The 15,743-nt window shown below is 30.6% G+C and overlaps 1 long non-coding RNA gene across 1 annotated transcript; it reads right to left on the bottom strand.

Annotated features, from left to right (window-relative positions):
- Window positions 1-2,662: 2,662 nt before the first annotated feature.
- Window positions 2,663-14,040, bottom strand: LOC142322895 (uncharacterized). Its single transcript, XR_012755956.1, has 3 exons — window positions 13,597-14,040; window positions 9,628-9,960; window positions 2,663-2,813 (listed from the first exon to the last, which is right to left on the bottom strand). It is a non-coding gene; the product is annotated as an uncharacterized LOC142322895 (long non-coding RNA).
- Window positions 14,041-15,743: the final 1,703 nt, after the last annotated feature.

The raw sequence follows: 15,743 nt of genomic DNA, 5'->3' as shown, positions 1-15,743 counted from the left end.
GCTTGATATTTCAGGTGCTATGGTCAAAAGTCCATCAAAGTCAACATGTAAGTTAGCACAGGAGCATGATAACAGATTTGCTACTGCATATAAAGCTGTTAGAAAATAACTGAAACTTTTCCACTGCAAAGTAATGTATGTTCAAGAACTGAAACCTATAAATCATGCCAAAGGCTAAATTATTGTCAATGGTTTAAAAGTTTTATTGATCAAAATTCTGTAGGTATCCTTGATATTATGTTTTTTTACTAATGAAGCAGACTCCAGTTTTCTAGTGAGAATTGGAATCTGGGTTGGTGTGAGTAGAACGCGCATTGTGGGCCCAATCTTTTTTTGAAAATAAAGTTAATAGCGATTGTTATTATTAATAATAGTTATTATTCTGTTTTAACAAACTTCGTTAGTCAGTTAACAGAAGTGATAATTACTCACCATTGGTTCCAACAAGATGACACCACAGCAAGGTCAATAACGTTTATACAAAATGTTTTTGGTGAACGAATCATTTCATGGGGTTTGTAGCCTGCATGATCACCCAATCTGAGTTCTCCAGATTACTTTCTATGATGGTGAGGAGGGTAGCAAAACAAGCAGTGTATCACAACAGACCAAGCACAATTTACAAACTAAAAACTGCAATAATGGTACATAAACTAGACATTCCAGTTCATCAGCTTGTTAAAGTGTTTGAAAACAAATTAAATGTATGCAGTGTTGTATTGATGTTGGAGGAGGTCATTTTCAACACCTTTTGTAAACTATTCCAGTAACTATAATATCCGTTTCTATAAAATAATGAAATAAAGAGATAAATAATAATTAAGAAAGTTTCATCATTACACTTCCATAATTCTATTGCACAGAAACTTTCTGAATGCACTGTATATAGTTCTGGTGCACTACATACAGAAGCATATTTACATTGCAGTTTAATAAGTATACTCCTATATTACTGTCCTTGTCAGTTATAATTTGTTACATTACTGTGTGCTTTTGATTATTTCATTTAGTGTTCTAAACTTTTTGCCATTAAGTATGGTTTGATTTTATTTTTCTGTTTTATGTAATATATTACAAGATTAGATGAATAGCCATATTAACCTGTGCTTGATGTACAATTGTTCAAGTTCTTCAGTATAGTAGACTGACAAAGTAGTGAATATTATGTAACATAACAGGTTTAAGAAGTGCGGAGTAGTTATATGTTCGTGCTCTCAGCTCAGAGCATTGAGTCACTTTTGGACTCAACTAATATGGATAATTGAAAGAGATTACTGCATGAATTTTTAATATCAAATTAAAGTATTTGTTTTGTCACATTCTAATTAATGTATAATTTTTAATCAAAATTGAAGTCAATTTTTAAGGAATTTGCATAATTGAAGTTTCATTTCACATTTTTCTATAATAAAATTGTTTTAACATTTAAGAGAAAATGCATAGTTTGTTGCTACAACCATCCTAAAAAACCCAATCCTACATGAGATATGTAAGTCTGAATGTATGCATAATTCTATGTATTATAGGAGTGGTATAACTGGTTTGTTGTAAGACTTTTTATGTAATGCACATTGGTTTATGAGAGTGTTGTGTTATTAAAAAAAACATAAGATGAATTATGAACATTTATTTTAATATGAATTTTTTTTGGTTCTAATAAACATGATATATTTGAAGAGTAATTAAATATATATAAAAATATCTTGCTTAGCAATTAATTTTTAACTTACAGAATCAAGCTTTCTTCCTGTTTATCAGTTCATTGCTGTTACAATGTCTGAGCGAGAAGTACCTTTCTTTTTCCTGTTTAGCCTCTGGTAATTACCTTTCAGATAATACTTCAGAGGATGAATGAGGATGATGTGTATGAGTGTAAATGAAGTGCAGTCTTGTACAGTCTCAGTTTGACAATTCCTGAGATGTGTGGTTAATTGAAACCCAACCACCAAAGAACACCGGTATCCATGATCTAGTATTCAAATCCGTGTAAAAATAACTGACTTTGCTAGGACTTGAATGCTGGAACTCTTGACTTCTAAATCAGCTGATTTGGGAAGATGTGCTCACCACCAGACCAAGCCGGTTGGTTGAGCAAGAAGTACCTAGTACTATTGAGCAGCAAATCATAAAATTTTCTTCAAATGAAGAAATAAAGCCTGAAATTTTTATTAAACTTCAACATAATCTATGAATGAATTTTATTACAAATAAGAGTGCACAATTGGGCATCATTTTATATAAGAAAAGAATGTATTTACATAGGAGATTAGGTTAACTTGTTTGTTTGAATATGTATATGGTGCTCTTGAAAATTATTTACTAGAAGTGGTTTTTTTAGGCATTTTTTCAATTTTACACCAATTTATGCAGGAGAGTGTCAGCTACTTAAATCTTAAATCAATTTGGTGATGGATATTACCTTTTTTCTTTATTTAAAAAAAAAAACAATTTCTTAATTAATTAAAATTTAATCGTTTACATTATATTCTATGTATTTTATTGAAAGCAAAACCTTGCTTACAGATAATAAATTAAATTATTTTATTAAAATTAATTTTTTTAAGATTCATATTATTCCTTTGTATTGGTAAATTATATTAATATAAGCTTCCTGATACAGAATATTGAGATAAGACATATTTCACCTTAATTTTATCGTGATTGTGTATTCCTGTAGGCTCCCACATGATTAAATTCATTTTATTAATTGCACATTAAAGATATTACAAAAAATAATGAAAATTATGAAGTACTATGTTACTGAAATAAACCATGTACATGATGTAATGTGTCAGTAGTCCAAAATTCACTTCCTATGAAAAAAAAAATTACAATTTTTTTATAATTAAAGTATTATAAATTTTTTTCTTTCAGATAAAAACTGAAATAAAAACAAGATTTATTATGTAAAAATACACTCTCCAAGAAAGAATAAAAATAGTCACATTTTACTTGGAAAGTCAGAGGAGTGTTTCTGAAACACAAATAAAATTTTGAAAATTTTACAAAATTATAACATCACTTTCTGGCGCAGCCATCTGCGCTATGGTTTTGAAATTCTAACAGACTGGATCAGTGGGAAATGCCAGAAGTTCAGGAACACCAAGACCTTCCAGAAATAATAAAAATATTGAGCCTGTAAGGAACAATGTATTGAAGGATGCCATAATGTTAATACGAAAACCTCCACTCAGTCGGGCATAAATTGAACATCACTAAGGAATTTTTTACAAGGATTTAAAAATGTTTCCTTACAAAATTTAATTAGTTCATAAAATGGACTCAAACAATTATGCATTACGCTTGGAATACTGCTGGCAGTTTATCAACACTGACGACTGTTTTTGCCTAATTTGTGGATGAGTGACAAAGCCCATTTCCACCTTAGTGACTATGTCAAAAACAAAATACTTGTTTTTGGGGTACTGCAAATCCCGAAGTTACCAATGAACATCCTATACAAACACAGAATGTTATGATGTGTTGTCCTCCTTCTCAACAAAGAATCATCGGGCCGTTTTTTGTTTTTTTTTTAAGTAAATGGTATTTCGGTGACAGTGAATAGTGATAGGTATCAGCAAATGCTTGAGGAATTTTTCATTCTGAATCATGGAGATGATGTCAAAGAGGCCTGGTTCCAGCAAGATGGAACCACGGCTCACACTAGCAGAGCCACAATGGAGTTAATTAGATCAAAATTTGTAAATCAAATAATTTCAAAAAATTTTGATTTTCATTGGTCTCCAAGGTCACCTGATTTGAGTGCTCCTAATTTTTTTTCTTTGGGGCTGTTTGAAATAAAACGTTTATGTAAATAAGCCACAAAATTTATAAAAGTTAAAAACAAAATTCCAGCCGAAATAGCGGGAGTACTGGAAGAAACATTGGTTTTAACTAGTTATGAGATCTCTCAAATGAAAAAGTAGTATCAATTCGATTATTGAAGTATCTCAAATAACAAACTGCATCATTTGAATGATGTTATCGCTTGGAATACTATTACTTTTTTTCCTGTTTAGCCTCCGGGAATTACCATTCAGGTATTACATCAGAGGATGAATGAGTATGATATGTATGAGTGTAAATGAAATGTAGCCTTGTAGTCTCAGTTTCGACCATTCCTGAGATGTGTGGTTAATTGAAACCAAACCACCAAAGAACACTGGTATCCACAATCTAGTACTCAAATCCATATAAAAGTCGTTTACTAGGACTTGAATGCTGGAACTCTCGACTTCCAAATCAACTGATTTGGGAAGACGTGTTCACCACTAGACCAACCCGGTGGGTTTGGAATACTAATGTAAGCGAATATTACTAATGCTATGAATGATGACTGAATTTTACTAACTACTAATATGAATATGATTGATGAAAAAATCTTTACTACTTTTCATTTTTGCTCAAGTGAATATTTTAACACACAATTATTAATTCCAGCAATGAGACATATTTATTTTCTGATGTCATTTCTCGCTACCTCGTTCACTATGCTATCACCACTCCTAATTAATTTGAAAAAATATATATTTAAATTCATACTTACCGTGAACTCTATGTTATCAATTCCAGATCTTAGGAATTAAAAGATTGCCACACTGTAATCATTCCACTTTATCACTTTTATTTATTACACAAAAAAATTTTGTTTTATATTCAGGCATTTGATTGGTTTGATGCAGCTCTCCAAGATTCGCTATCTAGTTCCAATCGTTTCATTTCAGTATACTCCCTACACCCTACATCCCTAGCAATTTATTTTACATGTTCAAAACGTTACCTGCCGGCACAATTTTTCCCATCTACCTGTCCCTCCAATATCAAAGCGATTATTCCAGGATGCTTAATATGTGGCCTGCAAGTCTCTCTTCTTTTAACTACATTTTTTCAAATGCATCTTTTTTCATCAATTTGCAAAAAAACCTCTTCATTTCTCACTTTATTCACCCATCTGATTTTTAATATTCTCCTATAGTACCACATTTCAAAAGCTTCTAATCTTTTCTTCTCAGTACTCCTATTGTCCAAGTTTCACTAACATATAAAGCTACGCTCAAAACATAAACTTTCAAAAATGTTTTCCTGACGTTTAAATTAATTTTTGATGAAAGCAAATTATATTTCTGACTGTAAGCTCATTTTTCCTGTGCTATTCGGTATTTTATATCGCTCCTGCTTCATCCATCTTTAGTAATCTTACTTCCGAAATAAGAAGATGTTTCTACTTCCATAATCTTTTACCTTCCTATTTTTATATTCAGTGGTCCATCTACATTATTTTTACTACATTTCATTACTTTCATTTTGTTCTTGTTTATTTTCATGCAATATTTCTTGTGTAGGACTTTATCCATGCCATTCACTGTTTCTTCTAAATCTTTTTTACTCTCAGCTAGAATTACTATATCATCAGCAAATCATAGCATCTTTATCTTTTCACCTTGTACTGTTTCTCCGGATCTAAATTGTTCTTTAATATGATTATTGGCAGTTCTATGTAAAGATTAAAAATTAAGGGTGATAGGGAACATCCTTGTCAGACTCCCTTTTTTATTACGGCTTTTTTCTTATGTTCTTCAATTATTACTGTTGCAGCTTGGTTCCTGTAAATGTTAGCAGTTGTTCTTGTATCTCTATACTTGAACCCTAACAATTTTAAAATTCTGAACGTTTTATTCAAGTCTATGTCATCAAATGGCTTTTCTAAATCTACAGATGCCATGCATGTTTGTTTGTTTTTCTTTAATCTTCCTTCTACTATTAATCTGAGTACTAAAATTGCTTCCCTTGTTTCTATACTTTTCCTGAAACCAAACTGGTCTTCTCTTAACACTTCCTCCACTCTCCTCTCAATTGTTCTGTACAGAATTTTAGTTAAGACTTTTGACGCATAAGTAATTAAGCTAATTATTTTGTATTCTTCACTTTTATCTGCTCATGCTTTCTTTGGTATCATGACAGTAACATTTTTTTTGAAGTCTGATGGAACTTCCCCTTTTTCATAAATAATACATACCAGTTTGTATATCGCTTCCTCACCTGCGCTGCACAGTAATTTTGCAGGTATCCTGTCTATCCCAGGAGCCTTTCTGTCATACAAATCTTATAACACTCTATTAAATTCAGATCTCAGTATTGCTGTATCTCCCATTTCATCTTTTTTGACTTGCTCTTCTTCCTCTATAACATTAGTTTCTAATTCATTTCCTCCATATAACTCTTCAATATATCACCCACCTATCGACCTTTTCTTTCATATTATAAATTGGTGTACCATTTTTATTTAACTCATTATTAGATTTTAATTTATGTACCACAAATTCCCTTAATTTTCCTGTATGCTCCATCTATTTTAACAATGATCATTTATCTTTCCACTTCTGAACACTTTTCTTTATTCCACTATTCTTTCGCTAATTTGCACTTCCTGTTTATATTATTTCTTAATTGTTGATAATTCCTTTTACCTTCTTCATCACTAGCATTCATATACTTTCTATGTTCATCCATCAGCTGCAGTATATCCAAGGTTTTCTACCAGCTCTCTTTGTTCCGCCTAAGTTCATTTTTGCTGATTTAAGAATCCTCTTTTTAATATTCTCCCATTCTTCTCCTGTATTTTCTACCTCATCGTTTTTACTCAGACCTCTTGCGATGTCATTCTCAAACATCTTCTTTATCTCTTCCTCAAGCTTCTTTAAATCCCAATCTACATTTCATTATCACTAAATTATGGTTGCTATCAATGTTTGCTCCAGGATGTGCTTTGTAGTCAACAAGTTGATTTCTAAATCTTTATTTAACCATGATATAATCTATCTGATACCTTACACTATCGCCCGGCTTTTTCAATGAGTATATTCTTCTATTATGATTTTTAAATTGGGTGTTGGCAATTGCTAAACTATACTTCGTGCAAAACTCAATTAGACAGTCCCCTTTCATTTTTTTTGCCCAACCTGTATTCACTCATAATAATTCCTTCCTTGCCTTTTCTGATACTTGCATTCCAATCTCCAACTATTATTAAATTTTCATCCCCTTTTATGTGTTTAACTGCTTTGTTGATTTCTTTGTGTACACACTACCTCATCATCATCATCATCATCATCATCATCACCGGTACTTGTAAGCATATAGATGTTAACAATCGTTGTCGGCTTAGGTTTTGATTTTATCCTTATTACAATGATTCTATCGCTAAGCTTTTAGAAATACTCTACTCTCTTCCCTATCTTCTTGTTCATTAAGAAACCTACTCCTGCCTGCCCTTTATTTGACACTGAGTTAATTATTCTAAAATCACCTGACCAAAAGTCGTTTTCCTCTTCCCATCGAACCTTGCTAATTCCTACTACATCTACATTTAACCTATCCATTCCCATCTTCTAATTTCTAATTCACCAACCTTTATTGGACTTCTACTATTCCACACTCCGACTCGTAGAATGTTATTTTTTAATGTTCTGGTGACCCCTTCCTACACAAAAGATATCACTTAAATAAAATGCCAGAATTATATATTGATCTTTTTTAATTAAAAAGGGGAAAATTTGATGAAGCACTGCTAAATTCTTAACTATAAAAATAATTATTATTTAAGGTTCGTTCAGAAAATTGGATAAATCAGACGATTGAATAAAATAAAAATTAAACAAAATCCAAATGTTCTCCATTGTTTTCAAATGTCATTTATAATTTTTTTTTTTTTAAATTAGGTTACTATCTATTTAATATTTTAATTAATTTTATTCACAAAAACACACATTAAAGTATGGTTTTAGTTTTTGTTAATAAATTTAAAAATTATTAAACCTAATAACAGGAAAAAAGTTATAAACAATAAATCAGATTAAAACTGTGTTAAAATAGCCATTTAAAAATATTATTTTGTCCAGGTTTTTTGGAGATAGTCTATTCCTACGCAAATTGGTAAGCTGCCCAGTCTTAGAAAACACCTTTCTGAGGAAACTGATGTTACAGGTACACAGGAGAATTAAAAATTTATCTTGTACAATTCAGGTAATGAATTTTTATGCAATTTCCAAAACTCCAAAGGATTTTTCAATCTGTTTAGATGTGGCATTTCCAAATATTGTCGTATTTGCATTATTCCAGTTGTTCCATGGGTCATTGTTTGCACTTTACATAATTTTTCCTTCAAATAAACTTCAAAGACAGTTGTTAGGATTTGTTGTGTCTGAGGTTCTAAGATTTTTATCTAATGGGAGAGTATCAATGTCCATTCGCCTTGAAGTAGTTATATTTGTAACCTCATCAGTTATCCATTTTTGGGCATTTTTCCATTTTCTTCTACACCAAATGCAGTTTTTTTTTTTAAATATTGGATCAACAGAAGTAACTTTGGCTACAAATGTATAGCCTTCCAAATGGCCAACCCTCTGCCAATAACTTCAAGTATATTTTCTTTTAAATTAACTCCAACATTTGTTTTTGGAATTAAAAAATTTAATGTAAGTTGCAACCTTCTTACTAAGGGAGCAATTAATGCCATGTTGGATATTTTTCTCCTGACAACTCAACTGTTATTTGCTAAGCAGGCTTTAAAACATTAATATAGTGACGATTATCCATTGTAAGGCATATTGAGGAGCATTTGGAATTTCAGATATAGTAACAGACAATGGATCTTTTATTTTTTCAAACAATGAGGAAATAAAATAAATGTCTCATTGCTGGAATTAGTAAGTGTGTGCTAAAATATTCACTCAAGCAAAGATGAAAAGTAGTAGTTGAGATTCTCTCATCATTCATACTTATATTAGTAGTTAGTATTCGGTCTACTCAACTTCCAAATCCAAGTGAGTGACAAATTAAAAGTAGTAGTAAAATGCAGCATTACTAAAACAGCTGGTAGAGACATCCTGTTTAAGTTTTAATACAGGTTTTCTCATGGTCATTTTCTTGTCCCTTAATTTGCTAGTTGCCATAACACTATGTTTAAAAAGTGAAACAAGAAACCTGCATTTTTTTCAATAAATCTGAGAACTCTTTGTTCTTTTTAATAGCATCTTGCACTGATAAATTAAGGGTGTTAGCCTCACATGGGTGGTAATGCAAATTTAAATTTTCATTAATCGCATTTTTATTACGTTCATTGTCTGCAACTATTGTTACTATTTTATTGGGTGATATTCTATTCTTTGAAAATTATTTTTAAAATAGAGCCAACTGCTACTCCCATATCAACAACTAATATTTTGTGAGTTGCAAGAACAATTGAATGCAGCTTGTTACTGTGTATAAAATGATTAGTCACTGTAACAAATGATTTATTGTCATTGGTTGACAAAATATCGGTGGTTACTGAAACATGTTTTATTGAATTTAACGTATTTTTAATTTTTTCTGATATTTCAGCGTAAAATTGTGGTATACATGATAAATGTCTCCTACTAAGTGGCAAATACAATGGTTGCAACTTCCTTGTATATTCTAAAAAAATCAGGATTTTCAACCAGTGAAAAAGGTTGGAAATCAATAGCTACCATGCATCTACCAATTGCTGTTTTTCCGAAATAGATAATTTTTTGTCAAAACGTCCAAACAAATACAGTTGTTTTTTTAGGTGGAGCTATATTTACATTTTAAATGAAATTTTACTACCTGGTGTTTTCGGTTGATGATGTGAAAGGAACGGGATCTGCTACTACTGATACTGTGCATCTGTGATTAATCGATGAAGTAGAAGTACTTCTTCTTTATTATATTACCTAATTCTTCATTTAACTGTAAAGAATGTTTCCTTTGAAGTGTTCTTTTAGGTTTCTAGTATTGCCGAAAAACTTTAAATGTTTTTTGAAAATTTTACAGAAAACACTTTTGTTGTCTTCATTTTTAGTAAAAAATGTCCACACAATTGATGATTTCCTAACTGGTTTCATAATTATACTCTATAAATTCCTTACATTATTCTTCTGGACTATTAAATAACACTGACTGAAACAGTAACAAATAACACCATACGAATTAACGCAAGATTTATAAACAAAAAGCAAAGACATCTAAATATTAGTGACTGATTGAGAACAAGATAACTTAATAAAATCACTGCATTTGCAGAAATAATTTTTAGGAAGGAATTGCGGCACCAGTAACCAGTAGATAGTCTTCTGAAATGATCCATTAGTAACAGCTATTAAACTGTATTAGTCAAACTATTAATCTTATTATGTTTGCGCTTGTGAACAAAATTTAGTAATATTCATATTTCGAATAAGTCATTCGATTACACCGATAGACAAAAAAATTTTTTGTTTTTTCTGTAAGTGTGATACCATTTATTAAATTGTTTTTTTGTGTACATTATAGATCTGTAAATATAATTTTCCTATCACCCTTAGTTTTAAATAAATTATACTTAAAAAAAATTAAGGGAAGATATAGTTAAAATCTGTAAAATGTATAGTTTTGCATGGTCATACCGGTGGTAGAATGATTTCGCTGATACTTTTCTTTTATAAATAGCCTCAGGCACATCCCGAATTAATGTCCAACAGTAATCGGCTAGCATGGCATTATTCCATTTCCCTTTATAGCGGCTTTCCATCACCGAAATGTCTTGGTGGAAACGTTTATGTTCGTCACTTACTTCTCCGAGGATGTCCGGGAAAGTATCCACATACGGGTGGAGGAAATGTATTTTCAAAGACATATTACATCCCATAGCTCTGTATGAGGTAAGAAGTTGATTAACAATATCGTGGTAATTGACGGATTTTTGTTTGCGAGAAAATTTTTGCAAACGTCTTTAAATGATGCCCAAGCTGCACGTTTTACATTATTTAACATCGAGTTAAATACATCATCTTTGACCAACTCTCTTATTTGAGGACCAACAAATATTCCTTCTTTAATTTTTCCTTCACTTACACTCGGAAATTTCTGCTTGACTTACAAAAATCAGGGACTTCTTCATTGCTTTTACAAAATTTTTCATTAGTCCTGGCTTGACATGGAGAAGGGGTAAAAATATTTTTTTGGGTTCAACTAAGGGCTCATGAATAATATTTTTCCAGTTTTGGAGTTAAGTTTTCTCATTTCTTCCACTCTTTGGTAACATAATGTTTATCCCTAGTTTGACTGTCCCATTCGCAAAGAAAGCACATATACTTATATAGCCTAACTGCATGCCTAACAAAATAGTTATAACTTTCAAATCACCACATATGTTCCAGCTATGTTTGTTATAATTTATTTTTTCAAGAACGTCTTTCATTACATCGTATGTCTCTTTCAAATTAATACCATAAGCGATTAGTATCGAAGGATATTTGTTACCCTTGTGTAGTTGAACCACTTTTAAACTATACTTGGACGAATCTATCAAAAGGCGCCAGTCCTCAGGTTTATGAACCTGTCCTACGTGCAACATAGGCTCATCAATATTTGTGCAATAAACCAAATTATTTTCATCAATAAAGTACTGAGAAAGTTCTTTTTGTCGGCTTCGAAAGCCCGGAAGTTTTGTATTTTTTGTAGTAAATTCCAACCTTGCAGTCTTGATCCTAACAGTTCAGCTTGATTTTTTGATAAATTTAAATCTCTAACCGAGTCATTTAATTCACCTTGTGATATAAGATGTGGTTTATTGGAAGATAATTCAAAATCATTGTCTTCTTCAGTATTTTCTGATTCTTCATTGCTGCTTTTGAAACTTACATTCACAGGTGGCTCAGGAACTGGAATAATTTCTCTGTGAGATACAGGACTGATTGCAGATCGCAGTGAAGGATATTTTACAGTATGTTTAGATTTTTTAGAAATTCCAGACACACTTGTTAAACAAAAGTAACAATCGGTTACATGATCCATTGGTTCACGTCAAACCATAGGTACATATGTCATAATATGTAATTATGATATGATTTGACTGTTTGCCTGGTATTGTTTATTTATAACTTACAAATTATGTTAACGAAGTTAAACAATAAAAATGAGCAAACAAAATACAATATAGGAGCTTAAAATGCTAACTATATGTTGAAAAATGAAAAAATCCTTTAATTAAAATTTAAAAGTTTTTCAAAAATGGTGGGTGATAGAAAGATTCTGAGTTCATATTCGTTTTCAGCATCAAAAAACAGATTAAAATGATGTTTATCAGTGTTATTTATATCATTTGATAACTAATATTTTGATTATTAAAATCATTCAATTTTGCCCGTCACTAGATTTAACTAAGTAAAATTTGTTAAAAGGAGCCTAGATTTGTGAACTCTCCAGAGGTCAGCATTTAAAAGAAATTATTTTCAAAACCTAATTCAGTGAATCATGTTTTGACTGAAATTTAATTTAAAGGTAAAAAAAATAATTTTGAGTTAATTTGTAGTTTTATTTTTAAAAAAATATGTTGAGAAGTTTCTTTTGGTCCCCTCTGTACTTTAGAGTATCATAGCAGTGAACATACACAATATGCATGGTTTATTTTAGTAACATAGTATTTTGTTAATTTTTTTATTGTTTTTAATGTACAATTAATAAAATGAATTCAATCATGACGAAGGTGCTGGATTGAAAGTACTGTCATGATAAAATTAAAGTAAAATATGTTTTATGTCAATATTCTGTACTAGGCAGTCTATATTAACCCATTAATTGCCAGAATTAAATAAACACTACTTTTTTTTATTAATTACTTTATTTCATCTATTTGTAAGTATATAAAGCTATTTTCTCTGACAGTGCCGGTAGCGAAATATCCTTTTTCATTGAGTAATTTAAATTGATCATTTGACGAAAAAAAATTGTCAAAATAAATTCTATGCTCGTTCGGATGGGATACAACATTTAACAGATCGAGTACTACTTGTGTCCCCAGACCATATTCAGATTTCTCTTTTTTAGCACCTCCGTATGGTATAATTGGTACAAATACCCATCAGAACTACATAAACACCAAAGCTTGAATCCAAATCTGATTGGTTTTCCCCTTATAAACATTTTTGCTGAATGCCTACCAAAATATGGCACCATTTCTTCATCAATAGATAAATTATGAGAAAAAACGTCAAACTGTAAATTACGTTTGTTTATTTCATCAAAAAATGGCCGAACTTTTGCAAATTTATCGTTCTTGTCAAACAATTTGTTATCGGAAAGGTGCAGGTTCCTTTTTATTGCTCTAAAGGTGTTACGGCTCATTGAATTTCTGACTATTTCAACAACCTTATCTTCATCCTTACTCCAATACATTTCTGTTTGAGGTAACGTATGATAACCAGTCAGTATCGAAATTGCAATAAATCTTTTTAGTAACGCACTATTTAAAGAAAAATCATGCCAATTGTTGTCATGTGCATATTTTATACTGAACTCTAAAATCATATTCAGCAAATCATTATCAAAATAAAGGAAACATATTTCAAGGGGTGATTTTCCTGCCTATTTTATTTTCTAAAATTTTTATTTGTCTATGTTCTACTGAAATTGGCAATTCTTTATAAATTGGTTCAATTTTTCCCCATTTTGGAATGTTTGTTTTGGGTTTAGTTTTAGATTTTTTTGGTTTATCCTTGCAATTTGATATTTCAGCATCAATGTCTTTTTCTGAATGTACATGAATCTCAAACGTACCTGCTATATCAGTTGTTGCTGTAGAAGGGGTCTCGATTAGCAAATTGTCATCAAAATCTTCTTCATCTGTAAGTTCATCAACTTTAGGTGGAATATAAGTCGCGTCAATAGCAGTTGCTTGCGATATGTTGTTTATCTTCATCTTCATCTAAAATGGACTGCAATTCGTCAAGTGTCAGCGGTTTTTCAAAATTCCACATTTTAAAAAATACTTGAATTATAATGAAATCAACTCGACTCTTGTAAAACTAATGCATGTACATAGTAAATAAACACTATACTAAAAGACGATGTAATATTGTTTGAGATATTTCTCGAGTAAATTTCTATGAATTATAAAATTAATACCGAATACGTAATCAAAATTTAATAACAAAAGGAAACGCTGTATCAATTCAATAAAATGTTAGACTAAACAAAACTACAACGATGTATAAGCAAAACAATGCAACACAAGACTGAGAATATTCCAACATAACCGATTACGATGTATGCTTAGCTCTTGAGTCATCACTCATTATGCTAAAGGTGCGTCATCGCACCATTATCTTTAACGACTGCTATTTATAATGATTTTTAAAAACAAGTTATTTTTATCAATTGACAATAAAAAACAAAACCTAGAGATGTAATTAAAATAATATTATTTATAACAACACTCTGCTATCCAAATATATTATAAAATGAAGCAGTTACACGGAATGTTAAATTACAGTAAGTTTGAATGCAGCTAAACTTAAAAAATAAAAACTTTATTATCAATTATAACTTATGTTAGGATGATCAAAGAACTTAACAAAGTAAGGCCAAATTGTAAAAAGTGAAGAAAATTATTTAGAAATTTATAAAAAAATTATTTTAGAAAAGGTGCGTTTACGCACCACTTGCAAAAAATCGGTAAGTAGAATTTAAAGTATAATAAATTAAATATCCATTATCTTATATATTATTTCGTTCAGTTTTCCTTCTTATTCACAATGATTCATTATTATTGTTATAACTGTATATGTGTATGTATACATTGAATCACTTAGTATTCTGACTTGCTTGTTACATGGGATCTTACATTTTTATCAAATTTAATGATTATAATCAATTCAAACAAGTCTATTTCAACTATAGTAATAAGTATAAAAATATTAAAGTGCCAAGAAGACAAGAAACCCCCGTGAACTTATTTAGCGAGTCAAAATGGTATCGCCTTTAATAGGGTTTTCATGATTTTTGAGAGAAAACATTTTTATTAGTACAATATACAAGAAGCTTTTTTATTTACCATAAACATCTACAAAACACTGCAAGTTGTGCAAATTTGAGATTTATCACTAGCCCCATCAGAGTTATTTGAAGCCAAAATTTGAATTTTGTTAAAAAGATTAGTTTTCAAAAATTCATGGGTAGGTATATCACCATTAATATTATTTACGATAAACCTACTAACATATACCTGCATATAAAAAAATTATTCAAACTGTATATGCCATCCTGCCTCTTGAAAAAAATTACCAAAATTGAAATTTCACTGTTTTTCATGTTCAACTTTATTGGTAATTTCCTCATAGAAAGAAGAGAGATAGGTAAATAAACCACTAGACCAATCTTTTACCATGAGAAAATATGATTAAATTGCTTTTTGTTTCATCCTTCCAGGACCAATAGTTTTTTAGTTATGATGCTTTCAATAAACCCTTACAATCACAAAAATAGGTGTGCACACCATAACAAAAATGGCCACCACAGGTAAATTGCTCAAATAGAAAATTTAAGAAAATAGTTTTAAGGTCCTAAAACTTGTAGAAAGCAAGTGAGTAATTTTCAATTTTTTTGGAATTAGTCAAGTAACCAGCTTATGTTTTTTTGAGACACTTCAAATGGATTGACCCAAAGTATTGGTTTGTTGATTAACTGCTCTACATTTTATATTTTCTAAGATTCTATCACACAGATCATGCATTGGAGGAAATTTTGGTTGTTTATGTATCACAAACAAAGATCTGTAGTTTTCTAACTGTAGCTGAATATCGTATATTATTAATCAGGTTTGCTTGTGGGATTCTGAATAGCTGGTCCACAGGATATGCATTTGTTGCATCTCTGTAGGCTAGGTTGATACCATTTCCAGCTAAGGTCTCCTAGTTTTTAAGTTA

Source organism: Lycorma delicatula, chromosome 4 (assembly GCF_047948215.1).
Source record: "Lycorma delicatula isolate Av1 chromosome 4, ASM4794821v1, whole genome shotgun sequence".
NCBI classification, from domain to species: domain Eukaryota; kingdom Metazoa; phylum Arthropoda; class Insecta; order Hemiptera; family Fulgoridae; genus Lycorma; species Lycorma delicatula.
The sequence above is the reverse complement of the archived record's forward strand: the minus strand, read 5'-3'. Positions and strand labels throughout refer to the sequence as shown.